Source organism: Rhinoderma darwinii, unplaced genomic scaffold, assembly GCF_050947455.1.
Source record: "Rhinoderma darwinii isolate aRhiDar2 unplaced genomic scaffold, aRhiDar2.hap1 Scaffold_516, whole genome shotgun sequence".
Lineage (NCBI taxonomy): Eukaryota > Metazoa > Chordata > Amphibia > Anura > Rhinodermatidae > Rhinoderma > Rhinoderma darwinii.
The window spans coordinates 253,391-280,695 of record NW_027464064.1 but is presented as its reverse complement, the minus strand read 5'-3'; the positions used below and the strand labels follow the sequence as shown (position 1 = coordinate 280,695).

The 27,305-nt window shown below is 47.7% G+C and overlaps 18 non-coding genes across 18 annotated transcripts; all 18 read left to right on the top strand.

Annotated features, from left to right (window-relative positions):
- The first annotated feature begins 770 nt into the window (after positions 1-770).
- LOC142721278 (U2 spliceosomal RNA) lies at positions 771-961 on the top strand. The gene has a single exon (XR_012874031.1). It is a non-coding gene; the product is annotated as a U2 spliceosomal RNA (small nuclear RNA).
- A 1,284-nt stretch (positions 962-2,245) lies between these two features.
- On the top strand, positions 2,246-2,436 carry LOC142721259 (U2 spliceosomal RNA). Its single transcript, XR_012874012.1, has one exon. It is a non-coding gene; the product is annotated as a U2 spliceosomal RNA (small nuclear RNA).
- A 1,292-nt stretch (positions 2,437-3,728) lies between these two features.
- LOC142721258 (U2 spliceosomal RNA) lies at positions 3,729-3,919 on the top strand. The gene has a single exon (XR_012874011.1). It is a non-coding gene; the product is annotated as a U2 spliceosomal RNA (small nuclear RNA).
- A 1,292-nt stretch (positions 3,920-5,211) lies between these two features.
- LOC142721257 (U2 spliceosomal RNA) lies at positions 5,212-5,402 on the top strand. The gene has a single exon (XR_012874010.1). It is a non-coding gene; the product is annotated as a U2 spliceosomal RNA (small nuclear RNA).
- A 1,284-nt stretch (positions 5,403-6,686) lies between these two features.
- LOC142721256 (U2 spliceosomal RNA) lies at positions 6,687-6,877 on the top strand. The gene has a single exon (XR_012874009.1). It is a non-coding gene; the product is annotated as a U2 spliceosomal RNA (small nuclear RNA).
- Positions 6,878-8,173: 1,296 nt separating this feature from the next.
- On the top strand, positions 8,174-8,364 carry LOC142721255 (U2 spliceosomal RNA). Its single transcript, XR_012874008.1, has one exon. It is a non-coding gene; the product is annotated as a U2 spliceosomal RNA (small nuclear RNA).
- A 1,292-nt stretch (positions 8,365-9,656) lies between these two features.
- On the top strand, positions 9,657-9,847 carry LOC142721254 (U2 spliceosomal RNA). The gene has a single exon (XR_012874007.1). It is a non-coding gene; the product is annotated as a U2 spliceosomal RNA (small nuclear RNA).
- Positions 9,848-11,889: 2,042 nt separating this feature from the next.
- On the top strand, positions 11,890-12,080 carry LOC142721253 (U2 spliceosomal RNA). Its single transcript, XR_012874005.1, has one exon. It is a non-coding gene; the product is annotated as a U2 spliceosomal RNA (small nuclear RNA).
- A 1,284-nt stretch (positions 12,081-13,364) lies between these two features.
- Positions 13,365-13,555, top strand: LOC142721251 (U2 spliceosomal RNA). The gene has a single exon (XR_012874003.1). It is a non-coding gene; the product is annotated as a U2 spliceosomal RNA (small nuclear RNA).
- Positions 13,556-14,863: 1,308 nt separating this feature from the next.
- LOC142721250 (U2 spliceosomal RNA) lies at positions 14,864-15,054 on the top strand. Its single transcript, XR_012874002.1, has one exon. It is a non-coding gene; the product is annotated as a U2 spliceosomal RNA (small nuclear RNA).
- A 1,292-nt stretch (positions 15,055-16,346) lies between these two features.
- On the top strand, positions 16,347-16,537 carry LOC142721248 (U2 spliceosomal RNA). The gene has a single exon (XR_012874001.1). It is a non-coding gene; the product is annotated as a U2 spliceosomal RNA (small nuclear RNA).
- Positions 16,538-17,817: 1,280 nt separating this feature from the next.
- Positions 17,818-18,008, top strand: LOC142721247 (U2 spliceosomal RNA). Its single transcript, XR_012874000.1, has one exon. It is a non-coding gene; the product is annotated as a U2 spliceosomal RNA (small nuclear RNA).
- Positions 18,009-19,304: 1,296 nt separating this feature from the next.
- Positions 19,305-19,495, top strand: LOC142721246 (U2 spliceosomal RNA). The gene has a single exon (XR_012873999.1). It is a non-coding gene; the product is annotated as a U2 spliceosomal RNA (small nuclear RNA).
- Positions 19,496-20,795: 1,300 nt separating this feature from the next.
- LOC142721281 (U2 spliceosomal RNA) lies at positions 20,796-20,986 on the top strand. The gene has a single exon (XR_012874034.1). It is a non-coding gene; the product is annotated as a U2 spliceosomal RNA (small nuclear RNA).
- A 1,288-nt stretch (positions 20,987-22,274) lies between these two features.
- Positions 22,275-22,465, top strand: LOC142721280 (U2 spliceosomal RNA). Its single transcript, XR_012874033.1, has one exon. It is a non-coding gene; the product is annotated as a U2 spliceosomal RNA (small nuclear RNA).
- Positions 22,466-23,737: 1,272 nt separating this feature from the next.
- On the top strand, positions 23,738-23,928 carry LOC142721245 (U2 spliceosomal RNA). Its single transcript, XR_012873998.1, has one exon. It is a non-coding gene; the product is annotated as a U2 spliceosomal RNA (small nuclear RNA).
- Positions 23,929-25,228: 1,300 nt separating this feature from the next.
- Positions 25,229-25,419, top strand: LOC142721244 (U2 spliceosomal RNA). Its single transcript, XR_012873997.1, has one exon. It is a non-coding gene; the product is annotated as a U2 spliceosomal RNA (small nuclear RNA).
- Positions 25,420-26,715: 1,296 nt separating this feature from the next.
- Positions 26,716-26,906, top strand: LOC142721243 (U2 spliceosomal RNA). Its single transcript, XR_012873996.1, has one exon. It is a non-coding gene; the product is annotated as a U2 spliceosomal RNA (small nuclear RNA).
- Positions 26,907-27,305: the final 399 nt, after the last annotated feature.

The window sequence follows — 27,305 nt, the reverse complement described above, 5'->3', positions numbered from 1 at the left end:
GCAACAAAGCCTTGCTTGCCTACAAAGAGAGCAGCAATTTGGATTTGTTACTATGTTACCTAGAAGAATAACAAACTGTGCAAGGATGGAGGTTGTAGGAGCAAGGAGAAGTTGTCTGTAAAGTTGGTGGATGCCTATTTTCCATTTTGCAGTCCCTTGTCTCCCTCTTGTGGCCTCCTGGAGGCAACTAGCTGTGCAAAAAAAAGACAGCCTGGCGGCCGGCTGTTGCAGTGTTGCCCTCTCAGGCAACACTGAGTGACTGACTGAGCCTCACCGTCTTATATAAAGTTCAGACGGAACTTTGCACGTGTCATAGTGGAGCCCTCAGGATTCCAGAGCCAGCTTTCTGACATCATAATGGGGCCTCAGAGATAAAAGCCTGGGCCCAGGCAGTGTTGGTCAGTGCTGCTCAGCAGGCAGCACTGGACTGGACTGGATTACAGCTGATACAAGGTGTGAAGGAACAAGGGGTGGCTGTGGGCATGCACTTGCTGCCGCTGCCAGTGTTTATCTGCATGGCAGCAGGGCATTTGGGCGTTGCCAGGAAGGCGTTTTTATGTAGATTCCTCCTCTTTCAGCACTGCATTGTGGTGCAAGCAAAAGAAGCAAATCCTGTCTGGCTTCCTCTCCGGCCTTTATTCACCTCCCGTGTAGCTGTGAGTGTGTGAGCCTGCAGGGCCCCATGGAATTGCCTAGAAGTAGGCTGAATCGCTGCAAGGGCTGAACAGCAGTATCGGGCAGGCTCGGGCAACGCGCGGCCCGTTCGGGTTATCGCTTCTCGGCCTTTTGGCTAAGATCAAGTGTAGTATCTGTTCTTATCAGTTTAATATCTGATACGTTCCCTATCTGGGGACCATATATTAAATGGATTTTTAGAACAGGGAGATGGAAATAGAGCTTGCTCTGTCCACTCCACGCATTGACCTGGTATTGCAGTATTTCCAGGACCGGTGCACCCTTTCCTTATGTGTTGACTAAAAGCAGATTCCAAAAGTGTTTTTTGTCTTTGCTATTGTTTCTGTCTTTCTGAAGGGATCTCCCCTTTTAATCCCATTATTTCAACACCTGTTGGACAATGCATGAGTGATAATGAGCTCATTGATTAAATGCAATTAATGAATAGATTGCCACCTCTTGTTGTGTGTCGTCTGTGTTTCTGTGTTTCCGGCATTTCACATTGGAACACCTCATTCACCTTCCTTGTCTTCTCTCCGCCCTCCCTTTTAGGTAAGTTAAAGAGCTGCACCTGAGCCAGCCACTGATTGATTGATTGATTGATTGATTGATTGATTGATTGATTGATTGATGCAGCACAACAGTCAAATAGTGGAGTGGAGTAGGGGAACAGCAAACAGCCAATAAAGCAGCCCGCCCGCTCGCCTGCCCGCCACAATGGACCTACCTGTGTACACTAGATGGATGTGATGGAATGTACTGTCGTCCCTACATTTCAAGAAGAAGTAAGAATTGCAGTTGCAACAAAGCCTTGCTTGCCTACAAAGAGAGCAGCAATTTGGATTTGTTACTATGTTACCTAGAAGAATAACAAACTGTGCAAGGATGGAGGTTGTAGGAGCAAGGAGAAGTTGTCTGTAAAGTTGGTGGATGCCTATTTTCCATTTTGCAGTCCCTTGTCTCCCTCTTGTGGCCTCTTGGAGGCAACTAGCTGTGCAAAAAAAAGACAGCCTGGCGGCCGGCTGTTGCAGTGTTGCCCTCTCAGGCAACACTGAGTGACTGACTGAGCCTCACCGTCTTATATAAAGTTCAGACGGAACTTTGCACGTGTCATAGTGGAGCCCTCAGGATTCCAGAGCCAGCTTTCTGACATCATAATGGGGCCTCAGAGATAAAAGCCTGGGCCCAGGCAGTGTTGGTCAGTGCTGCTCAGCAGGCAGCACTGTACTGGACTGGATTACAGCTGATACAAGGTGTGAAGGAACAAGGGGTGGCTGTGGGCATGCACTTGCTGCCGCTGCCAGTGTTTATCTGCATGGCAGCAGGGCATTTGGGCGTTGCCAGGAAGGCGTTTTTATGTAGATTCCTCCTCTTTCAGCACTGCATTGTGGTGCAAGCAAAAGAAGCAAATCCTGTCTGGCTTCCTCTCCGGCCTTTATTCACCTCCCGTGTAGCTGTGAGTGTGTGAGCCTGCAGGGCCCCATGGAATTGCCTAGAAGTAGGCTGAATCGCTGCAAGGGCTGAACAGCAGTATCGGGCAGGCTCGGGCAACGCGCGGCCCGTTCGGGTTATCGCTTCTCGGCCTTTTGGCTAAGATCAAGTGTAGTATCTGTTCTTATCAGTTTAATATCTGATACGTCCCCTATCTGGGGACCATATATTAAATGGATTTTTAGAACAGGGAGATGGAAATAGAGCTTGCTCTGTCCACTCCACGCATTGACCTGGTATTGCAGTATTTCCAGGACCGGTGCACCCTTTCCTTATGTGTTGACTAAAAGCAGATTCCAAAAGTGTTTTTTGTCTTTGCTATTGTTTCTGTCTTTCTGAAGGGATCTCCCCTTTTAATCCCATTATTTCAACACCTGTTGGACAATGCATGAGTGATAATGAGCTCATTGATTAAATGCAATTAATGAATAGATTGCCACCTCTTGTTGTGTGTCGTCTGTGTTTCTGTGTTTCTGGCATTTCACATTGGAACACCTCATTCACCTTCCTTGTCTTCTCTCCGCCCTCCCTTTTAGGTAAGTTAAAGAGCTGCACCTGAGCCAGCCACTGATTGATTGATTGATTGATTGATTGATTGATTGATTGATTGATTGATTGATTGATGCAGCACAACAGTCAAATAGTGGAGTGGAGTAGGGGAACAGCAAACAGCCAATAAAGCAGCCCGCCCGCTCGCCTGCCCGCCACAATGGACCTACCTGTGTACACTAGATGGATGTGATGGAATGTACTGTCGTCCCTACATTTCAAGAAGAAGTAAGAATTGCAGTTGCAACAAAGCCTTGCTTGCCTACAAAGAGAGCAGCAATTTGGATTTGTTACTATGTTACCTAGAAGAATAACAAACTGTGCAAGGATGGAGGTTGTAGGAGCAAGGAGAAGTTGTCTGTAAAGTTGGTGGATGCCTATTTTCCATTTTGCAGTCCCTTGTCTCCCTCTTGTGGCCTCCTGGAGGCAACTAGCTGTGCAAAAAAAAGACAGCCTGGCGGCCGGCTGTTGCAGTGTTGCCCTCTCAGGCAACACTGAGTGACTGACTGAGCCTCACCGTCTTATATAAAGTTCAGACGGAACTTTGCACGTGTCATAGTGGAGCCCTCAGGATTCCAGAGCCAGCTTTCTGACATCATAATGGGGCCTCAGAGATAAAAGCCTGGGCCCAGGCAGTGTTGGTCAGTGCTGCTCAGCAGGCAGCACTGGACTGGACTGGATTACAGCTGATACAAGGTGTGAAGGAACAAGGGGTGGCTGTGGGCATGCACTTGCTGCCGCTGCCAGTGTTTATCTGCATGGCAGCAGGGCATTTGGGTGTTGCCAGGAAGGCGTTTTTATGTAGATTCCTCCTCTTTCAGCACTGCATTGTGGTGCAAGCAAAAGAAGCAAATCCTGTCTGGCTTCCTCTCCGGCCTTTATTCACCTCCCGTGTAGCTGTGAGTGTGTGAGCCTGCAGGGCCCCATGGAATTGCCTAGAAGTAGGCTGAATCGCTGCAAGGGCTGAACAGCAGTATCGGGCAGGCTCGGGCAACGCGCGGCCCGTTCGGGTTATCGCTTCTCGGCCTTTTGGCTAAGATCAAGTGTAGTATCTGTTCTTATCAGTTTAATATCTGATACGTCCCCTATCTGGGGACCATATATTAAATGGATTTTTAGAACAGGGAGATGGAAATAGAGCTTGCTCTGTCCACTCCACGCATTGACCTGGTATTGCAGTATTTCCAGGACCGGTGCACCCTTTCCTTATGTGTTGACTAAAAGCAGATTCCAAAAGTGTTTTTTGTCTTTGCTATTGTTTCTGTCTTTCTGAAGGGATCTCCCCTTTTAATCCCATTATTTCAACACCTGTTGGACAATGCATGAGTGATAATGAGCTCATTGATTAAATGCAATTAATGAATAGATTGCCACCTCTTGTTGTGTGTCGTCTGTGTTTCTGTGTTTCCGGCATTTCACATTGGAACACCTCATTCACCTTCCTTGTCTTCTCTCCGCCCTCCCTTTTAGGTAAGTTAAAGAGCTGCACCTGAGCCAGCCACTGATTGATTGATTGATTGATTGATTGATTGATTGATTGATTGATTGATTGATTGATGCAGCACAACAGTCAAATAGTGGAGTGGAGTAGGGGAACAGCAAACAGCCAATAAAGCAGCCCGCCCGCTCGCCTGCCCGCCACAATGGACCTACCTGTGTACACTAGATGGATGTGATGGAATGTACTGTCGTCCCTACATTTCAAGAAGAAGTAAGAATTGCAGTTGCAACAAAGCCTTGCTTGCCTACAAAGAGAGCAGCAATTTGGATTTGTTACTATGTTACCTAGAAGAATAACAAACTGTGCAAGGATGGAGGTTGTAGGAGCAAGGAGAAGTTGTCTGTAAAGTTGGTGGATGCCTATTTTCCATTTTGCAGTCCCTTGTCTCCCTCTTGTGGCCTCCTGGAGGCAACTAGCTGTGCAAAAAAAAGACAGCCTGGCGGCCGGCTGTTGCAGTGTTGCCCTCTCAGGCAACACTGAGTGACTGACTGAGCCTCACCGTCTTATATAAAGTTCAGACGGAACTTTGCACGTGTCATAGTGGAGCCCTCAGGATTCCAGAGCCAGCTTTCTGACATCATAATGGGGCCTCAGAGATAAAAGCCTGGGCCCAGGCAGTGTTGGTCAGTGCTGCTCAGCAGGCAGCACTGGACTGGACTGGATTACAGCTGATACAAGGTGTGAAGGAACAAGGGGTGGCTGTGGGCATGCACTTGCTGCCGCTGCCAGTGTTTATCTGCATGGCAGCAGGGCATTTGGGTGTTGCCAGGAAGGCGTTTTTATGTAGATTCCTCCTCTTTCAGCACTGCATTGTGGTGCAAGCAAAAGAAGCAAATCCTGTCTGGCTTCCTCTCCGGCCTTTATTCACCTCCCGTGTAGCTGTGAGTGTGTGAGCCTGCAGGGCCCCATGGAATTGCCTAGAAGTAGGCTGAATCGCTGCAAGGGCTGAACAGCAGTATCGGGCAGGCTCGGGCAACGCGCGGCCCGTTCGGGTTATCGCTTCTCGGCCTTTTGGCTAAGATCAAGTGTAGTATCTGTTCTTATCAGTTTAATATCTGATACGTCCCCTATCTGGGGACCATATATTAAATGGATTTTTAGAACAGGGAGATGGAAATAGAGCTTGCTCTGTCCACTCCACGCATTGACCTGGTATTGCAGTATTTCCAGGACCGGTGCACCCTTTCCTTATGTGTTGACTAAAAGCAGATTCCAAAAGTGTTTTTTGTCTTTGCTATTGTTTCTGTCTTTCTGAAGGGATCTCCCCTTTTAATCCCATTATTTCAACACCTGTTGGACAATGCATGAGTGATAATGAGCTCATTGATTAAATGCAATTAATGAATAGATTGCCACCTCTTGTTGTGTGTCGTCTGTGTTTCTGTGTTTCCGGCATTTCACATTGGAACACCTCATTCACCTTCCTTGTCTTCTCTCCGCCCTCCCTTTTAGGTAAGTTAAAGAGCTGCACCTGAGCCAGCCACTGATTGATTGATTGATTGATTGATTGATTGATTGATTGATTGATTGATGCAGCACAACAGTCAAATAGTGGAGTGGAGTAGGGGAACAGCAAACAGCCAATAAAGCAGCCCGCCCGCTCGCCTGCCCGCCACAATGGACCTACCTGTGTACACTAGATGGATGTGATGGAATGTACTGTCGTCCCTACATTTCAAGAAGAAGTAAGAATTGCAGTTGCAACAAAGCCTTGCTTGCCTACAAAGAGAGCAGCAATTTGGATTTGTTACTATGTTACCTAGAAGAATAACAAACTGTGCAAGGATGGAGGTTGTAGGAGCAAGGAGAAGTTGTCTGTAAAGTTGGTGGATGCCTATTTTCCATTTTGCAGTCCCTTGTCTCCCTCTTGTGGCCTCCTGGAGGCAACTAGCTGTGCAAAAAAAAGACAGCCTGGCGGCCGGCTGTTGCAGTGTTGCCCTCTCAGGCAACACTGAGTGACTGACTGAGCCTCACCGTCTTATATAAAGTTCAGACGGAACTTTGCACGTGTCATAGTGGAGCCCTCAGGATTCCAGAGCCAGCTTTCTGACATCATAATGGGGCCTCAGAGATAAAAGCCTGGGCCCAGGCAGTGTTGGTCAGTGCTGCTCAGCAGGCAGCACTGGACTGGACTGGATTACAGCTGATACAAGGTGTGAAGGAACAAGGGGTGGCTGTGGGCATGCACTTGCTGCCGCTGCCAGTGTTTATCTGCATGGCAGCAGGGCATTTGGGCGTTGCCAGGAAGGCGTTTTTATGTAGATTCCTCCTCTTTCAGCACTGCATTGTGGTGCAAGCAAAAGAAGCAAATCCTGTCTGGCTTCCTCTCCGGCCTTTATTCACCTCCCGTGTAGCTGTGAGTGTGTGAGCCTGCAGGGCCCCATGGAATTGCCTAGAAGTAGGCTGAATCGCTGCAAGGGCTGAACAGCAGTATCGGGCAGGCTCGGGCAACGCGCGGCCCGTTCGGGTTATCGCTTCTCGGCCTTTTGGCTAAGATCAAGTGTAGTATCTGTTCTTATCAGTTTAATATCTGATACGTCCCCTATCTGGGGACCATATATTAAATGGATTTTTAGAACAGGGAGATGGAAATAGAGCTTGCTCTGTCCACTCCACGCATTGACCTGGTATTGCAGTATTTCCAGGACCGGTGCACCCTTTCCTTATGTGTTGACTAAAAGCAGATTCCAAAAGTGTTTTTTGTCTTTGCTATTGTTTCTGTCTTTCTGAAGGGATCTCCCCTTTTAATCCCATTATTTCAACACCTGTTGGACAATGCATGAGTGATAATGAGCTCATTGATTAAATGCAATTAATGAATAGATTGCCACCTCTTGTTGTGTGTCGTCTGTGTTTCTGTGTTTCCGGCATTTCACATTGGAACACCTCATTCACCTTCCTTGTCTTCTCTCCGCCCTCCCTTTTAGGTAAGTTAAAGAGCTGCACCTGAGCCAGCCACTGATTGATTGATTGATTGATTGATTGATTGATTGATTGATTGATTGATTGATTGATTGATGCAGCACAACAGTCAAATAGTGGAGTGGAGTAGGGGAACAGCAAACAGCCAATAAAGCAGCCCGCCCGCTCGCCTGCCCGCCACAATGGACCTACCTGTGTACACTAGATGGATGTGATGGAATGTACTGTCGTCCCTACATTTCAAGAAGAAGTAAGAATTGCAGTTGAAACAAAGCCTTGCTTGCCTACAAAGAGAGCAGCAATTTGGATTTGTTACTATGTTACCTAGAAGAATAACAAACTGTGCAAGGATGGAGGTTGTAGGAGCAAGGAGAAGTTGTCTGTAAAGTTGGTGGATGCCTATTTTCCATTTTGCAGTCCCTTGTCTCCCTCTTGTGGCCTCCTGGAGGCAACTAGCTGTGCAAAAAAAAGACAGCCTGGCGGCCGGCTGTTGCAGTGTTACCCTCTCAGGCAACACTGAGTGACTGACTGAGCCTCACCGTCTTATATAAAGTTCAGACGGAACTTTGCACGTGTCATAGTGGAGCCCTCAGGATTCCAGAGCCAGCTTTCTGACATCATAATGGGGCCTCAGAGATAAAAGCCTGGGCCCAGGCAGTGTTGGTCAGTGCTGCTCAGCAGGCAGCACTGGACTGGACTGGATTACAGCTGATACAAGGTGTGAAGGAACAAGGGGTGGCTGTGGGCATGCACTTGCTGCCGCTGCCAGTGTTTATCTGCATGGCAGCAGGGCATTTGGGCGTTGCCAGGAAGGCGTTTTTATGTAGATTCCTCCTCTTTCAGCACTGCATTGTGGTGCAAGCAAAAGAAGCAAATCCTGTCTGGCTTCCTCTCCGGCCTTTATTCACCTCCCGTGTAGCTGTGAGTGTGTGAGCCTGCAGGGCCCCATGGAATTGCCTAGAAGTAGGCTGAATCGCTGCAAGGGCTGAACAGCAGTATCGGGCAGGCTCGGGCAACGCGCGGCCCGTTCGGGTTATCGCTTCTCGGCCTTTTGGCTAAGATCAAGTGTAGTATCTGTTCTTATCAGTTTAATATCTGATACGTCCCCTATCTGGGGACCATATATTAAATGGATTTTTAGAACAGGGAGATGGAAATAGAGCTTGCTCTGTCCACTCCACGCATTGACCTGGTATTGCAGTATTTCCAGGACCGGTGCACCCTTTCCTTATGTGTTGACTAAAAGCAGATTCCAAAAGTGTTTTTTGTCTTTGCTATTGTTTCTGTCTTTCTGAAGGGATCTCCCCTTTTAATCCCATTATTTCAACACCTGTTGGACAATGCATGAGTGATAATGAGCTCATTGATTAAATGCAATTAATGAATAGATTGCCACCTCTTGTTGTGTGTCGTCTGTGTTTCTGTGTTTCCGGCATTTCACATTGGAACACCTCATTCACCTTCCTTGTCTTCTCTCCGCCCTCCCTTTTAGGTAAGTTAAAGAGCTGCACCTGAGCCAGCCACTGATTGATTGATTGATTGATTGATTGATTGATTGATTGATTGATTGATTGATTGATGCAGCACAACAGTCAAATAGTGGAGTGGAGTAGGGGAACAGCAAACAGCCAATAAAGCAGCCCGCCCGCTCGCCTGCCCGCCACAATGGACCTACCTGTGTACACTAGATGGATGTGATGGAATGTACTGTCGTCCCTACATTTCAAGAAGAAGTAAGAATTGCAGTTGCAACAAAGCCTTGCTTGCCTACAAAGAGAGCAGCAATTTGGATTTGTTACTATGTTACCTAGAAGAATAACAAACTGTGCAAGGATGGAGGTTGTAGGAGCAAGGAGAAGTTGTCTGTAAAGTTGGTGGATGCCTATTTTCCATTTTGCAGTCCCTTGTCTCCCTCTTGTGGCCTCCTGGAGGCAACTAGCTGTGCAAAAAAAAGACAGCCTGGCGGCCGGCTGTTGCAGTGTTGCCCTCTCAGGCAACACTGAGTGACTGACTGAGCCTCACCGTCTTATATAAAGTTCAGACGGAACTTTGCACGTGTCATAGTGGAGCCCTCAGGATTCCAGAGCCAGCTTTCTGACATCATAATGGGGCCTCAGAGATAAAAGCCTGGGCCCAGGCAGTGTTGGTCAGTGCTGCTCAGCAGGCAGCACTGGACTGGACTGGATTACAGCTGATACAAGGTGTGAAGGAACAAGGGGTGGCTGTGGGCATGCACTTGCTGCCGCTGCCAGTGTTTATCTGCATGGCAGCAGGGCATTTGGGCGTTGCCAGGAAGGCGTTTTTATGTAGATTCCTCCTCTTTCAGCACTGCATTGTGGTGCAAGCAAAAGAAGCAAATCCTGTCTGGCTTCCTCTCCGGCCTTTATTCACCTCCCGTGTAGCTGTGAGTGTGTGAGCCTGCAGGGCCCCATGGAATTGCCTAGAAGTAGGCTGAATCGCTGCAAGGGCTGAACAGCAGTATCGGGCAGGCTCGGGCAACGCGCGGCCCGTTCGGGTTATCGCTTCTCGGCCTTTTGGCTAAGATCAAGTGTAGTATCTGTTCTTATCAGTTTAATATCTGATACGTCCCCTATCTGGGGACCATATATTAAATGGATTTTTAGAACAGGGAGATGGAAATAGAGCTTGCTCTGTCCACTCCACGCATTGACCTGGTATTGCAGTATTTCCAGGACCGGTGCACCCTTTCCTTATGTGTTGACTAAAAGCAGATTCCAAAAGTGTTTTTTGTCTTTGCTATTGTTTCTGTCTTTCTGAAGGGATCTCCCCTTTTAATCCCATTATTTCAACACCTGTTGGACAATGCATGAGTGATAATGAGCTCATTGATTAAATGCAATTAATGAATAGATTGCCACCTCTTGTTGTGTGTCGTCTGTGTTTCTGTGTTTCCGGCATTTCACATTGGAACACCTCATTCACCTTCCTTGTCTTCTCTCCGCCCTCCCTTTTAGGTAAGTTAAAGAGCTGCACCTGAGCCAGCCACTGATTGATTGATTGATTGATTGATTGATTGATTGATTGATTGATTGATGCAGCACAACAGTCAAATAGTGGAGTGGAGTAGGGGAACAGCAAACAGCCAATAAAGCAGCCCGCCCGCTCGCCTGCCCGCCACAATGGACCTACCTGTGTACACTAGATGGATGTGATGGAATGTACTGTCGTCCCTACATTTCAAGAAGAAGTAAGAATTGCAGTTGCAACAAAGCCTTGCTTGCCTACAAAGAGAGCAGCAATTTGGATTTGTTACTATGTTACCTAGAAGAATAACAAACTGTGCAAGGATGGAGGTTGTAGGAGCAAGGAGAAGTTGTCTGTAAAGTTGGTGGATGCCTATTTTCCATTTTGCAGTCCCTTGTCTCCCTCTTGTGGCCTCCTGGAGGCAACTAGCTGTGCAAAAAAAAGACAGCCTGGCGGCCGGCTGTTGCAGTGTTGCCCTCTCAGGCAACACTGAGTGACTGACTGAGCCTCACCGTCTTATATAAAGTTCAGACGGAACTTTGCACGTGTCATAGTGGAGCCCTCAGGATTCCAGAGCCAGCTTTCTGACATCATAATGGGGCCTCAGAGATAAAAGCCTGGGCCCAGGCAGTGTTGGTCAGTGCTGCTCAGCAGGCAGCACTGGACTGGACTGGATTACAGCTGATACAAGGTGTGAAGGAACAAGGGCCGCCCTCCCTTTTAGGTAAGTTAAAGAGCTGCACCTGAGCCAGCCACTGATTGATTGATTGATTGATTGATTGATTGATTGATTGATTGATTGATTGATTGATTGATTGATTGATTGATGCAGCACAACAGTCAAATAGTGGAGTGGAGTAGGGGAACAGCAAACAGCCAATAAAGCAGCCCGCCCGCTCGCCTGCCCGCCACAATGGACCTACCTGTGTACACTAGATGGATGTGATGGAATGTACTGTCGTCCCTACATTTCAAGAAGAAGTAAGAATTGCAGTTGCAACAAAGCCTTGCTTGCCTACAAAGAGAGCAGCAATTTGGATTTGTTACTATGTTACCTAGAAGAATAACAAACTGTGCAAGGATGGAGGTTGTAGGAGCAAGGAGAAGTTGTCTGTAAAGTTGGTGGATGCCTATTTTCCATTTTGCAGTCCCTTGTCTCCCTCTTGTGGCCTCCTGGAGGCAACTAGCTGTGCAAAAAAAAGACAGCCTGGCGGCCGGCTGTTGCAGTGTTGCCCTCTCAGGCAACACTGAGTGACTGACTGAGCCTCGCCGTCTTATATAAAGTTCAGACGGAACTTTGCACGTGTCATAGTGGAGCCCTCAGGATTCCAGAGCCAGCTTTCTGACATCATAATGGGGCCTCAGAGATAAAAGCCTGGGCCCAGGCAGTGTTGGTCAGTGCTGCTCAGCAGGCAGCACTGGACTGGACTGGATTACAGCTGATACAAGGTGTGAAGGAACAAGGGGTGGCTGTGGGCATGCACTTGCTGCCGCTGCCAGTGTTTATCTGCATGGCAGCAGGGCATTTGGGCGTTGCCAGGAAGGCGTTTTTATGTAGATTCCTCCTCTTTCAGCACTGCATTGTGGTGCAAGCAAAAGAAGCAAATCCTGTCTGGCTTCCTCTCCGGCCTTTATTCACCTCCCGTGTAGCTGTGAGTGTGTGAGCCTGCAGGGCCCCATGGAATTGCCTAGAAGTAGGCTGAATCGCTGCAAGGGCTGAACAGCAGTATCGGGCAGGCTCGGGCAACGCGCGGCCCGTTCGGGTTATCGCTTCTCGGCCTTTTGGCTAAGATCAAGTGTAGTATCTGTTCTTATCAGTTTAATATCTGATACGTCCCCTATCTGGGGACCATATATTAAATGGATTTTTAGAACAGGGAGATGGAAATAGAGCTTGCTCTGTCCACTCCACGCATTGACCTGGTATTGCAGTATTTCCAGGACCGGTGCACCCTTTCCTTATGTGTTGACTAAAAGCAGATTCCAAAAGTGTTTTTTGTCTTTGCTATTGTTTCTGTCTTTCTGAAGGGATCTCCCCTTTTAATCCCATTATTTCAACACCTGTTGGACAATGCATGAGTGATAATGAGCTCATTGATTAAATGCAATTAATGAATAGATTGCCACCTCTTGTTGTGTGTCGTCTGTGTTTCTGTGTTTCCGGCATTTCACATTGGAACACCTCATTCACCTTCCTTGTCTTCTCTCCGCCCTCCCTTTTAGGTAAGTTAAAGAGCTGCACCTGAGCCAGCCACTGATTGATTGATTGATTGATTGATTGATTGATTGATTGATTGATTGATGCAGCACAACAGTCAAATAGTGGAGTGGAGTAGGGGAACAGCAAACAGCCAATAAAGCAGCCCGCCCGCTCGCCTGCCCGCCACAATGGACCTACCTGTGTACACTAGATGGATGTGATGGAATGTACTGTCGTCCCTACATTTCAAGAAGAAGTAAGAATTGCAGTTGCAACAAAGCCTTGCTTGCCTACAAAGAGAGCAGCAATTTGGATTTGTTACTATGTTACCTAGAAGAATAACAAACTGTGCAAGGATGGAGGTTGTTGGAGCAAGGAGAAGTTGTCTGTAAAGTTGGTGGATGCCTATTTTCCATTTTGCAGTCCCTTGTCTCCCTCTTGTGGCCTCCTGGAGGCAACTAGCTGTGCAAAAAAAAGACAGCCTGGCGGCCGGCTGTTGCAGTGTTGCCCTCTCAGGCAACACTGAGTGACTGACTGAGCCTCACCGTCTTATATAAAGTTCAGACGGAACTTTGCACGTGTCATAGTGGAGCCCTCAGGATTCCAGAGCCAGCTTTCTGACATCATAATGGGGCCTCAGAGATAAAAGCCTGGGCCCAGGCAGTGTTGGTCAGTGCTGCTCAGCAGGCAGCACTGGACTGGACTGGATTACAGCTGATACAAGGTGTGAAGGAACAAGGGGTGGCTGTGGGCATGCACTTGCTGCCGCTGCCAGTGTTTATCTGCATGGCAGCAGGGCATTTGGGCGTTGCCAGGAAGGCGTTTTTATGTAGATTCCTCCTCTTTCAGCACTGCATTGTGGTGCAAGCAAAAGAAGCAAATCCTGTCTGGCTTCCTCTCCGGCCTTTATTCACCTCCCGTGTAGCTGTGAGTGTGTGAGCCTGCAGGGCCCCATGGAATTGCCTAGAAGTAGGCTGAATCGCTGCAAGGGCTGAACAGCAGTATCGGGCAGGATCGGGCAACGCGCGGCCCGTTCGGGTTATCGCTTCTCGGCCTTTTGGCTAAGATCAAGTGTAGTATCTGTTCTTATCAGTTTAATATCTGATACGTCCCCTATCTGGGGACCATATATTAAATGGATTTTTAGAACAGGGAGATGGAAATAGAGCTTGCTCTGTCCACTCCACGCATTGACCTGGTATTGCAGTATTTCCAGGACCGGTGCACCCTTTCCTTATGTGTTGACTAAAAGCAGATTCCAAAAGTGTTTTTTGTCTTTGCTATTGTTTCTGTCTTTCTGAAGGGATCTCCCCTTTTAATCCCATTATTTCAACACCTGTTGGACAATGCATGAGTGATAATGAGCTCATTGATTAAATGCAATTAATGAATAGATTGCCACCTCTTGTTGTGTGTCGTCTGTGTTTCTGTGTTTCCGGCATTTCACATTGGAACACCTCATTCACCTTCCTTGTCTTCTCTCCGCCCTCCCTTTTAGGTAAGTTAAAGAGCTGCACCTGAGCCAGCCACTGATTGATTGATTGATTGATTGATTGATTGATTGATTGATTGATTGATTGATTGATTGATTGATTGATTGATGCAGCACAACAGTCAAATAGTGGAGTGGAGTAGGGGAACAGCAAACAGCCAATAAAGCAGCCCGCCCGCTCGCCTGCCCGCCACAATGGACCTACCTGTGTACACTAGATGGATGTGATGGAATGTACTGTCGTCCCTACATTTCAAGAAGAAGTAAGAATTGCAGTTGCAACAAAGCCTTGCTTGCCTACAAAGAGAGCAGCAATTTGGATTTGTTACTATGTTACCTAGAAGAATAACAAACTGTGCAAGGATGGAGGTTGTAGGAGCAAGGAGAAGTTGTCTGTAAAGTTGGTGGATGCCTATTTTCCATTTTGCAGTCCCTTGTCTCCCTCTTGTGGCCTCCTGGAGGCAACTAGCTGTGCAAAAAAAAGACAGCCTGGCGGCCGGCTGTTGCAGTGTTGCCCTCTCAGGCAACACTGAGTGACTGACTGAGCCTCACCGTCTTATATAAAGTTCAGACGGAACTTTGCACGTGTCATAGTGGAGCCCTCAGGATTCCAGAGCCAGCTTTCTGACATCATAATGGGGCCTCAGAGATAAAAGCCTGGGCCCAGGCAGTGTTGGTCAGTGCTGCTCAGCAGGCAGCACTGGACTGGACTGGATTACAGCTGATACAAGGTGTGAAGGAACAAGGGGTGGCTGTGGGCATGCACTTGCTGCCGCTGCCAGTGTTTATCTGCATGGCAGCAGGGCATTTGGGCGTTGCCAGGAAGGCGTTTTTATGTAGATTCCTCCTCTTTCAGCACTGCATTGTGGTGCAAGCAAAAGAAGCAAATCCTGTCTGGCTTCCTCTCCGGCCTTTATTCACCTCCCGTGTAGCTGTGAGTGTGTGAGCCTGCAGGGCCCCATGGAATTGCCTAGAAGTAGGCTGAATCGCTGCAAGGGCTGAACAGCAGTATCGGGCAGGCTCGGGCAACGCGCGGCCCGTTCGGATTATCGCTTCTCGGCCTTTTGGCTAAGATCAAGTGTAGTATCTGTTCTTATCAGTTTAATATCTGATACGTCCCCTATCTGGGGACCATATATTAAATGGATTTTTAGAACAGGGAGATGGAAATAGAGCTTGCTCTGTCCACTCCACGCATTGACCTGGTATTGCAGTATTTCCAGGACCGGTGCACCCTTTCCTTATGTGTTGACTAAAAGCAGATTCCAAAAGTGTTTTTTGTCTTTGCTATTGTTTCTGTCTTTCTGAAGGGATCTCCCCTTTTAATCCCATTATTTCAACACCTGTTGGACAATGCATGAGTGATAATGAGCTCATTGATTAAATGCAATTAATGAATAGATTGCCACCTCTTGTTGTGTGTCGTCTGTGTTTCTGTGTTTCCGGCATTTCACATTGGAACACCTCATTCACCTTCCTTGTCTTCTCTCCGCCCTCCCTTTTAGGTAAGTTAAAGAGCTGCACCTGAGCCAGCCACTGATTGATTGATTGATTGATTGATTGATTGATTGATTGATTGATTGATTGATTGATGCAGCACAACAGTCAAATCGTGGAGTGGAGTAGGGGAACAGCAAACAGCCAATAAAGCAGCCCGCCCGCTCGCCTGCCCGCCACAATGGACCTACCTGTGTACACTAGATGGATGTGATGGAATGTACTGTCGTCCCTACATTTCAAGAAGAAGTAAGAATTGCAGTTGCAACAAAGCCTTGCTTGCCTACAAAGAGAGCAGCAATTTGGATTTGTTACTATGTTACCTAGAAGAATAACAAACTGTGCAAGGATGGAGGTTGTAGGAGCAAGGAGAAGTTGTCTGTAAAGTTGGTGGATGCCTATTTTCCATTTTGCAGTCCCTTGTCTCCCTCTTGTGGCCTCCTGGAGGCAACTAGCTGTGCAAAAAAAAGACAGCCTGGCGGCCGGCTGTTGCAGTGTTGCCCTCTCAGGCAACACTGAGTGACTGACTGAGCCTCACCGTCTTATATAAAGTTCAGACGGAACTTTGCACGTGTCATAGTGGAGCCCTCAGGATTCCAGAGCCAGCTTTCTGACATCATAATGGGGCCTCAGAGATAAAAGCCTGGGCCCAGGCAGTGTTGGTCAGTGCTGCTCAGCAGGCAGCACTGGACTGGACTGGATTACAGCTGATACAAGGTGTGAAGGAACAAGGGGTGGCTGTGGGCATGCACTTGCTGCCGCTGCCAGTGTTTATCTGCATGGCAGCAGGGCATTTGGGCGTTGCCAGGAAGGCGTTTTTATGTAGATTCCTCCTCTTTCAGCACTGCATTGTGGTGCAAGCAAAAGAAGCAAATCCTGTCTGGCTTCCTCTCCGGCCTTTATTCACCTCCCGTGTAGCTGTGAGTGTGTGAGCCTGCAGGGCCCCATGGAATTGCCTAGAAGTAGGCTGAATCGCTGCAATGGCTAAACATCAGTATCGGGCAGGCTCGGGCAACGCGCGGCCCGTTCGGGTTATCGCTTCTCGGCCTTTTGGCTAAGATCAAGTGTAGTATCTGTTCTTATCAGTTTAATATCTGATACGTCCCCTATCTGGGGACCATATATTAAATGGATTTTTAGAACAGGGAGATGGAAATAGAGCTTGCTCTGTCCACTCCACGCATTGACCTGGTATTGCAGTATTTCCAGGACCGGTGCACCCTTTCCTTATGTGTTGACTAAAAGCAGATTCCAAAAGTGTTTTTTGTCTTTGCTATTGTTTCTGTCTTTCTGAAGGGATCTCCCCTTTTAATCCCATTATTTCAACACCTGTTGGACAATGCATGAGTGATAATGAGCTCATTGATTAAATGCAATTAATGAATAGATTGCCACCTCTTGTTGTGTGTCGTCTGTGTTTCTGTGTTTCCGGCATTTCACATTGGAACACCTCATTCACCTTCCTTGTCTTCTCTCCGCCCTCCCTTTTAGGTAAGTTAAAGAGCTGCACCTGAGCCAGCCACTGATTGATTGATTGATTGATTGATTGATTGATTGATTGATTGATGCAGCACAACAGTCAAATAGTGGAGTGGAGTAGGGGAACAGCAAACAGCCAATAAAGCAGCCCGCCCGCTCGCCTGCCCGCCACAATGGACCTACCTGTGTACACTAGATGGATGTGATGGAATGTACTGTCGTCCCTACATTTCAAGAAGAAGTAAGAATTGCAGTTGCAACAAAGCCTTGCTTGCCTACAAAGAGAGCAGCAATTTGGATTTGTTACTATGTTACCTAGAAGAATAACAAACTGTGCAAGGATGGAGGTTGTAGGAGCAAGGAGAAGTTGTCTGTAAAGTTGATGGATGCCTATTTTCCATTTTGCAGTCCCTTGTCTCCCTCTTGTGGCCTCCTGGAGGCAACTAGCTGTGCAAAAAAAAGACAGCCTGGCGGCCGGCTGTTGCAGTGTTGCCCTCTCAGGCAACACTGAGTGACTGACTGAGCCTCACCGTCTTATATAAAGTTCAGACGGAACTTTGCACGTGTCATAGTGGAGCCCTCAGGATTCCAGAGCCAGCTTTCTGACATCATAATGGGGCCTCAGAGATAAAAGCCTGGGCCCAGGCAGTGTTGGTCAGTGCTGCTCAGCAGGCAGCACTGGACTGGACTGGATTACAGCTGATACAAGGTGTGAAGGAACAAGGGGTGGCTGTGGGCATGCACTTGCTGCCGCTGCCAGTGTTTATCTGCATGGCAGCAGGGCATTTGGGCGTTGCCAGGAAGGCGTTTTTATGTAGATTCCTCCTCTTTCAGCACTGCATTGTGGTGCAAGCAAAAGAAGCAAATCCTGTCTGGCTTCCTCTCCGGCCTTTATTCACCTCCCGTGTAGCTGTGAGTGTGTGAGCCTGCAGGGCCCCATGGAATTGCCTAGAAGTAGGCTGAATCGCTGCAAGGGCTGAACAGCAGTATCGGGCAGGCTCGGGCAACGCGCGGCCCGTTCGGGTTATCGCTTCTCGGCCTTTTGGCTAAGATCAAGTGTAGTATCTGTTCTTATCAGTTTAATATCTGATACGTCCCCTATCTGGGGACCATATATTAAATGGATTTTTAGAACAGGGAGATGGAAATAGAGCTTGCTCTGTCCACTCCACGCATTGACCTGGTATTGCAGTATTTCCAGGACCGGTGCACCCTTTCCTTATGTGTTGACTAAAAGCAGATTCCAAAAGTGTTTTTTGTCTTTGCTATTGTTTCTGTCTTTCTGAAGGGATCTCCCCTTTTAATCCCATTATTTCAACACCTGTTGGACAATGCATGAGTGATAATGAGCTCATTGATTAAATGCAATTAATGAATAGATTGCCACCTCTTGTTGTGTGTCGTCTGTGTTTCTGTGTTTCCGGCATTTCACATTGGAACACCTCATTCACCTTCCTTGTCTTCTCTCCGCCCTCCCTTTTAGGTAAGTTAAAGAGCTGCACCTGAGCCAGCCACTGATTGATTGATTGATTGATTGATTGATTGATTGATTGATTGATTGATTGATTGATTGATGCAGCACAACAGTCAAATAGTGGAGTGGAGTAGGGGAACAGCAAACAGCCAATAAAGCAGCCCGCCCGCTCGCCTGCCCGCCACAATGGACCTACCTGTGTACACCAGATGGATGTGATGGAATGTACTGTCGTCCCTACATTTCAAGAAGAAGTAAGAATTGCAGTTGCAACAAAGCCTTGCTTGCCTACAAAGAGAGCAGCAATTTGGATTTGTTACTATGTTACCTAGAAGAATAACAAACTGTGCAAGGATGGAGGTTGTAGGAGCAAGGAGAAGTTGTCTGTAAAGTTGGTGGATGCCTATTTTCCATTTTGCAGTCCCTTGTCTCCCTCTTGTGGCCTCCTGGAGGCAACTAGCTGTGCAAAAAAAAGACAGCCTGGCGGCCGGCTGTTGCAGTGTTGCCCTCTCAGGCAACACTGAGTGACTGACTGAGCCTCACCGTCTTATATAAAGTTCAGACGGAACTTTGCACGTGTCATAGTGGAGCCCTCAGGATTCCAGAGCCAGCTTTCTGACATCATAATGGGGCCTCAGAGATAAAAGCCTGGGCCCAGGCAGTGTTGGTCAGTGCTGCTCAGCAGGCAGCACTGGACTGGACTGGATTACAGCTGATACAAGGTGTGAAGGAACAAGGGGTGGCTGTGGGCATGCACTTGCTGCCGCTGCCAGTGTTTATCTGCATGGCAGCAGGGCATTTGGGCGTTGCCAGGAAGGCGTTTTTATGTAGATTCCTCCTCTTTCAGCACTGCATTGTGGTGCAAGCAAAAGAAGCAAATCCTGTCTGGCTTCCTCTCCGGCCTTTATTCACCTCCCGTGTAGCTGTGAGTGTGTGAGCCTGCAGGGCCCCATGGAATTGCCTAGAAGTAGGCTGAATCGCTGCAAGGGCTGAACAGCAGTATCGGGCAGGCTCGGGCAACGCGCGGCCCGTTCGGGTTATCGCTTCTCGGCCTTTTGGCTAAGATCAAGTGTAGTATCTGTTCTTATCAGTTTAATATCTGATACGTCCCCTATCTGGGGACCATATATTAAATGGATTTTTAGAACAGGGAGATGGAAATAGAGCTTGCTCTGTCCACTCCACGCATTGACCTGGTATTGCAGTATTTCCAGGACCGGTGCACCCTTTCCTTATGTGTTGACTAAAAGCAGATTCCAAAAGTGTTTTTTGTCTTTGCTATTGTTTCTGTCTTTCTGAAGGGATCTCCCCTTTTAATCCCACTATTTCAACACCTGTTGGACAATGCATGAGTGATAATGAGCTCATTGATTAAATGCAATTAATGAATAGATTGCCACCTCTTGTTGTGTGTCGTCTGTGTTTCTGTGTTTCCGGCATTTCACATTGGAACACCTCATTCACCTTCCTTGTCTTCTCTCCGCCCTCCCTTTTAGGTAAGTTAAAGAGCTGCACCTGAGCCAGCCACTGATTGATTGATTGATTGATTGATTGATTGATTGATTGATTGATTGATTGATTGATTGATTGATGCAGCACAACAGTCAAATAGTGGAGTGGAGTAGGGGAACAGCAAACAGCCAATAAAGCAGCCCGCCCGCTCGCCTGCCCGCCACAATGGACCTACCTGTGTACACTAGATGGATGTGATGGAATGTACTGTCGTCCCTACATTTCAAGAAGAAGTAAGAATTGCAGTTGCAACAAAGCCTTGCTTGCCTACAAAGAGAGCAGCAATTTGGATTTGTTACTATGTTACCTAGAAGAATAACAAACTGTGCAAGGATGGAGGTTGTAGGAGCAAGGAGAAGTTGTCTGTAAAGTTGGTGGATGCCTATTTTCCATTTTGCAGTCCCTTGTCTCCCTCTTGTGGCCTCCTGGAGGCAACTAGCTGTGCAAAAAAAAGACAGCCTGGCGGCCGGCTGTTGCAGTGTTGCCCTCTCAGGCAACACTGAGTGACTGACTGAGCCTCACCGTCTTATATAAAGTTCAGACGGAACTTTGCACGTGTCATAGTGGAGCCCTCAGGATTCCAGAGCCAGCTTTCTGACATCATAATGGGGCCTCAGAGATAAAAGCCTGGGCCCAGGCAGTGTTGGTCAGTGCTGCTCAGCAGGCAGCACTGGACTGGACTGGATTACAGCTGATACAAGGTGTGAAGGAACAAGGGGTGGCTGTGGGCATGCACTTGCTGCCGCTGCCAGTGTTTATCTGCATGGCAGCAGGGCATTTGGGCGTTGCCAGGAAGGCGTTTTTATGTAGATTCCTCCTCTTTCAGCACTGCATTGTGGTACAAGCAAAAGAAGCAAATCCTGTCTGGCTTCCTCTCCGGCCTTTATTCACCTCCCGTGTAGCTGTGAGTGTGTGAGCCTGCAGGGCCCCATGGAATTGCCTAGAAGTAGGCTGAATCGCTGCAAGGGCTGAACAGCAGTATCGGGCAGGCTCGGGCAACGCGCGGCCCGTTCGGGTTATCGCTTCTCGGCCTTTTGGCTAAGATCAAGTGTAGTATCTGTTCTTATCAGTTTAATATCTGATACGTCCCCTATCTGGGGACCATATATTAAATGGATTTTTAGAACAGGGAGATGGAAATAGAGCTTGCTCTGTCCACTCCACGCATTGACCTGGTATTGCAGTATTCCCAGGACCGGTGCACCCTTTCCTTATGTGTTGACTAAAAGCAGATTCCAAAAGTGTTTTTTGTCTTTGCTATTGTTTCTGTCTTTCTGAAGGGATCTCCCCTTTTAATCCCATTATTTCAACACCTGTTGGACAATGCATGAGTGATAATGAGCTCATTGATTAAATGCAATTAATGAATAGATTGCCACCTCTTGTTGTGTGTCGTCTGTGTTTCTGTGTTTCCGGCATTTCACATTGGAACACCTCATTCACCTTCCTTGTCTTCTCTCCGCCCTCCCTTTTAGGTAAGTTAAAGAGCTGCACCTGAGCCAGCCACTGATTGATTGATTGATTGATTGATTGATTGATTGATTGATTGATTGATTGATGCAGCACAACAGTCAAATAGTGGAGTGGAGTAGGGGAACAGCAAACAGCCAATAAAGCAGCCCGCCCGCTCGCCTGCCCGCCACAATGGACCTACCTGTGTACACTAGATGGATGTGATGGAATGTACTGTCGTCCCTACATTTCAAGAAGAAGTAAGAATTGCAGTGGCAACAAAGCCTTGCTTGCCTACAAAGAGAGCAGCAATTTGGATTTGTTACTATGTTACCTAGAAGAATAACAAACTGTGCAAGGATGGAGGTTGTAGGAGCAAGGAGAAGTTGTCTGTAAAGTTGGTGGATGCCTATTTTCCATTTTGCAGTCCCTTGTCTCCCTCTTGTGGCCTCCTGGAGGCAACTAGCTGTGCAAAAAAAAGACAGCCTGGCGGCCGGCTGTTGCAGTGTTGCCCTCTCAGGCAACACTGAGTGACTGACTGAGCCTCACCGTCTTATATAAAGTTCAGACGGAACTTTGCACGTGTCATAGTGGAGCCCTCAGGATTCCAGAGCCAGCTTTCTGACATCATAATGGGGCCTCAGAGATAAAAGCCTGGGCCCAGGCAGTGTTGGTCAGTGCTGCTCAGCAGGCAGCACTGGACTGGACTGGATTACAGCTGATACAAGGTGTGAAGGAACAAGGGGTGGCTGTGGGCATGCACTTGCTGCCGCTGCCAGTGTTTATCTGCATGGCAGCAGGGCATTTGGGCGTTGCCAGGAAGGCGTTTTTATGTAGATTCCTCCTCTTTCAGCACTGCATTGTGGTGCAAGCAAAAGAAGCAAATCCTGTCTGGCTTCCTCTCCGGCCTTTATTCACCTCCCGTGTAGCTGTGAGTGTGTGAGCCTGCAGGGCCCCATGGAATTGCCTAGAAGTAGGCTGAATCGCTGCAAGGGCTGAACAGCAGTATCGGGCAGGCTCGGGCAACGCGCGGCCCGTTCGGGTTATCGCTTCTCGGCCTTTTGGCTAAGATCAAGTGTAGTATCTGTTCTTATCAGTTTAATATCTGATACGTCCCCTATCTGGGGACCATATATTAAATGGATTTTTAGAACAGGGAGATGGAAATAGAGCTTGCTCTGTCCACTCCACGCATTGACCTGGTATTGCAGTATTCCCAGGACCGGTGCACCCTTTCCTTATGTGTTGACTAAAAGCAGATTCCAAAAGTGTTTTTTGTCTTTGCTATTGTTTCTGTCTTTCTGAAGGGATCTCCCCTTTTAATCCCATTATTTCAACACCTGTTGGACAATGCATGAGTGATAATGAGCTCATTGATTAAATGCAATTAATGAATAGATTGCCACCTCTTGTTGTGTGTCGTCTGTGTTTCTGTGTTTCCGGCATTTCACATTGGAACACCTCATTCACCTTCCTTGTCTTCTCTCCGCCCTCCCTTTTAGGTAAGTTAAAGAGCTGCACCTGAGCCAGCCACTGATTGATTGATTGATTGATTGATTGATTGATTGATGCAGCACAACAGTCAAATAGTGGAGTGGAGTAGGGGAACAGCAAACAGCCAATAAAGCAGCCCGCCCGCTCGCCTGCCCGCCACAATGGACCTACCTGTGTACACTAGATGGATGTGATGGAATGTACTGTCGTCCCTACATTTCAAGAAGAAGTAAGAATTGCAGTTGCAACAAAGCCTTGCTTGCCTACAAAGAGAGCAGCAATTTGGATTTGTTACTATGTTACCTAGAAGAATAACAAACTGTGCAAGGATGGAGGTTGTAGGAGCAAGGAGAAGTTGTCTGTAAAGTTGGTGGATGCCTATTTTCCATTTTGCACTCCCTTGTCTCCCTCTTGTGGCCTCCTGGAGGCAACTAGCTGTGCAAAAAAAAGACAGCCTGGCGGCCGGCTGTTGCAGTGTTGCCCTCTCAGGCAACACTGAGTGACTGACTGAGCCTCACCATCTTATATAAAGTTCAGACGGAACTTTGCACGTGTCATAGTGGAGCCCTCAGGATTCCAGAGCCAGCTTTCTGACATCATAATGGGGCCTCAGAGATAAAAGCCTGGGCCCAGGCAGTGTTGGTCAGTGCTGCTCAGCAGGCAGCACTGGACTGGACTGGATTACAGCTGATACAAGGTGTGAAGGAACAAGGGGTGGCTGTGGGCATGCACTTGCTGCCGCTGCCAGTGTTTATCTGCATGGCAGCAGGGCATTTGGGCGTTGCCAGGAAGGCATTTTTATGTAGATTCCTCCTCTTTCAGCACTGCATTGTGGTGCAAGCAAAAGAAGCAAATCCTGTCTGGCTTCCTCTCCGGCCTTTATTCACCTCCCGTGTAGCTGTGAGTGTGTGAGCCTGCAGGGCCCCATGGAATTGCCTAGAAGTAGGCTGAATCGCTGCAAGGGCTGAACAGCAGTATCGGGCAGGCTCGGGCAACGCGCGGCCCGTTCGGGTTATCGCTTCTCGGCCTTTTGGCTAAGATCAAGTGTAGTATCTGTTCTTATCAGTTTAATATCTGATACGTCCCCTATCTGGGGACCATATATTAAATGGATTTTTAGAACAGGGAGATGGAAATAGAGCTTGCTCTGTCCACTCCACGCATTGACCTGGTATTGCAGTATTTCCAGGACCGGTGCACCCTTTCCTTATGTGTTGACTAAAAGCAGATTCCAAAAGTGTTTTTTGTCTTTGCTATTGTTTCTGTCTTTCTGAAGGGATCTCCCCTTTTAATCCCATTATTTCAACACCTGTTGGACAATGCATGAGTGATAATGAGCTCATTGATTAAATGCAATTAATGAATAGATTGCCACCTCTTGTTGTGTGTCGTCTGTGTTTCTGTGTTTCCGGCATTTCACATTGGAACACCTCATTCACCTTCCTTGTCTTCTCTCCGCCCTCCCTTTTAGGTAAGTTAAAGAGCTGCACCTGAGCCAGCCACTGATTGATTTATTGATTGATTGATTGATTGATTGATTGATTGATTGATTGATTGATTGATTGATGCAGCACAACAGTCAAATAGTGGAGTGGAGTAGGGGAACAGCAAACAGCCAATAAAGCAGCCCGCCCGCTCGCCTGCCCGCCACAATGGACCTACCTGTGTACACTAGATGGATGTGATGGAATGTACTGTCGTCCCTACATTTCAAGAAGAAGTAAGAATTGCAGTTGCAACAAAGCCTTGCTTGCCTACAAAGAGAGCAGCAATTTGGATTTGTTACTATGTTACCTAGAAGAATAACAAACTGTGCAAGGATGGAGGTTGTAGGAGCAAGGAGAAGTTGTCTGTAAAGTTGGTGGATGCCTATTTTCCATTTTGCAGTCCCTTGTCTCCCTCTTGTGGCCTCCTGGAGGCAACTAGCTGTGCAAAAAAAAGACAGCCTGGCGGCCGGCTGTTGCAGTGTTGCCCTCTCAGGCAACACTGAGTGACTGACTGAGCCTCACCGTCTTATATAAAGTTCAGACGGAACTTTGCACGTGTCATAGTGGAGCCCTCAGGATTCCAGAGCCAGCTTTCTGACATCATAATGGGGCCTCAGAGATAAAAGCCTGGGCCCAGGCAGTGTTGGTCAGTGCTGCTCAGCAGGCAGCACTGGACTGGACTGGATTACAGCTGATACAAGGTGTGAAGGAACAAGGGGTGGCTGTGGGCATGCACTTGCTGCCGCTGCCAGTGTTTATCTGCATGGCAGCAGGGCATTTGGGCGTTGCCAGGAAGGCGTTTTTATGTAGATTCCTCCTCTTTCAGCACTGCATTGTGGTGCAAGCAAAAGAAGCAAATCCTGTCTGGCTTCCTCTCCGGCCTTTATTCACCTCCCGTGTAGCTGTGAGTGTGTGAGCCTGCAGGGCCCCATGGAATTGCCTAGAAGTAGGCTGAATCGCTGCAAGGGCTGAACAGCAGTATCGGGCAGGCTCGGGCAACGCGCGGCCCGTTCGGGTTATCGCTTCTCGGCCTTTTGGCTAAGATCAAGTGTAGTATCTGTTCTTATCAGTTTAATATCTGATACGTCCCCTATCTGGGGACCATATATTAAATGGATTTTTAGAACAGGGAGATGGAAATAGAGCTTGCTCTGTCCACTCCACGCATTGACCTGGTATTGCAGTATTTCCAGGACCGGTGCACCCTTTCCTTATGTGTTGACTAAAAGCAGATTCCAAAAGTGTTTTTTGTCTTTGCTATTGTTTCTGTCTTTCTGAAGGGATCTCCCCTTTTAATCCCATTATTTCAACACCTGTTGGACAATGCATGAGTGATAATGAGCTCATTGATTAAATGCAATTAATGAATAGATTGCCACCTCTTGTTGTGTGTCGTCTGTGTTTCTGTGTTTCCGGCATTTCACATTGGAACACCTCATTCACCTTCCTTGTCTTCTCTCCGCCCTCCCTTTTAGGTAAGTTAAAGAGCTGCACCTGAGCCAGCCACTGATTGATTGATTGATTGATTGATTGATTGATTGATTGATTGATTGATTGATTGATTGATGCAGCACAACAGTCAAATAGTGGAGTGGAGTAGGGGAACAGCAAACAGCCAATAAAGCAGCCCGCCCGCTCGCCTGCCCGCCACAATGGACCTACCTGTGTACACTAGATGGATGTGATGGAATGTACTGTCGTCCCTACATTTCAAGAAGAAGTAAGAATTGCAGTTGCAACAAAGCCTTGCTTGCCTACAAAGAGAGCAGCAATTTGGATTTGTTACTATGTTACCTAGAAGAATAACAAACTGTGCAAGGATGGAGGTTGTAGGAGCAAGGAGAAGTTGTCTGTAAAGTTGGTGGATGCCTATTTTCCATTTTGCAGTCCCTTGTCTCCCTCTTGTGGCCTCCTGGAGGCAACTAGCTGTGCAAAAAAAAGACAGCCTGGCGGCCGGCTGTTGCAGTGTTGCCCTCTCAGGCAACACTGAGTGACTGACTGAGCCTCACCGTCTTATATAAAGTTCAGACGGAACTTTGCACGTGTCATAGTGGAGCCCTCAGGATTCCAGAGCCAGCTTTCTGACATCATAATGGGGCCTCAGAGATAAAAGCCTGGGCCCAGGCAGTGTTGGTCAGTGCTGCTCAGCAGGCAGCACTGGACTGGACTGGATTACAGCTGATACAAGGTGTGAAGGAACAAGGGGTGGCTGTGGGCATGCACTTGCTGCCGCTGCCAGTGTTTATCTGCATGGCAGCAGGGCATTTGGGCGTTGCCAGGAAGGCGTTTTTATGTAGATTCCTCCTCTTTCAGCACTGCATTGTGGTGCAAGCAAAAGAAGCAAATCCTGTCTGGCTTCCTCTCCGGCCTTTATTCACCTCCCGTGTAGCTGTGAGTGTGTGAGCCTGCAGGGCCCCATGGAATTGCCTAGAAGTAGGCTGAATCGCTGCAAGGGCTGAACAGCAGTATCGGGCAGGCTCGGGCAACGCGCGGCCCGTTCGGGTTATCGCTTCTCGGCCTTTTGGCTAAGATCAAGTGTAGTATCTGTTCTTATCAGTTTAATATCTGATACGTCCCCTATCTGGGGACCATATATTAAATGGATTTTTAGAACAGGGAGATGGAAATAGAGCTTGCTCTGTCCACTCCACGCATTGACCTGGTATTGCAGTATTTCCAGGACCGGTGCACCCTTTCCTTATGTGTTGACTAAAAGCAGATTCCAAAAGTGTTTTTTGTCTTTGCTATTGTTTCTGTCTTTCTGAAGGGATCTCCCCTTTTAATCCCATTATTTCAACACCTGTTGGACAATGCATGAGTGATAATGAGCTCATTGATTAAATGCAATTAATGAATAGATTGCCACCTCTTGTTGTGTGTCGTCTGTGTTTCTGTGTTTCCGGCATTTCACATTGGAACACCTCATTCACCTTCCTTGTCTTCTCTCCGCCCTCCCTTTTAGGTAAGTTAAAGAGCTGCACCTGAGCCAGCCACTGATTGATTGATTGATTGATTGATTGATTGATTGATTGATTGATTGATGCAGCACAACAGTCAAATAGTGGAGTGGAGTAGGGGAACAGCAAACAGCCAAT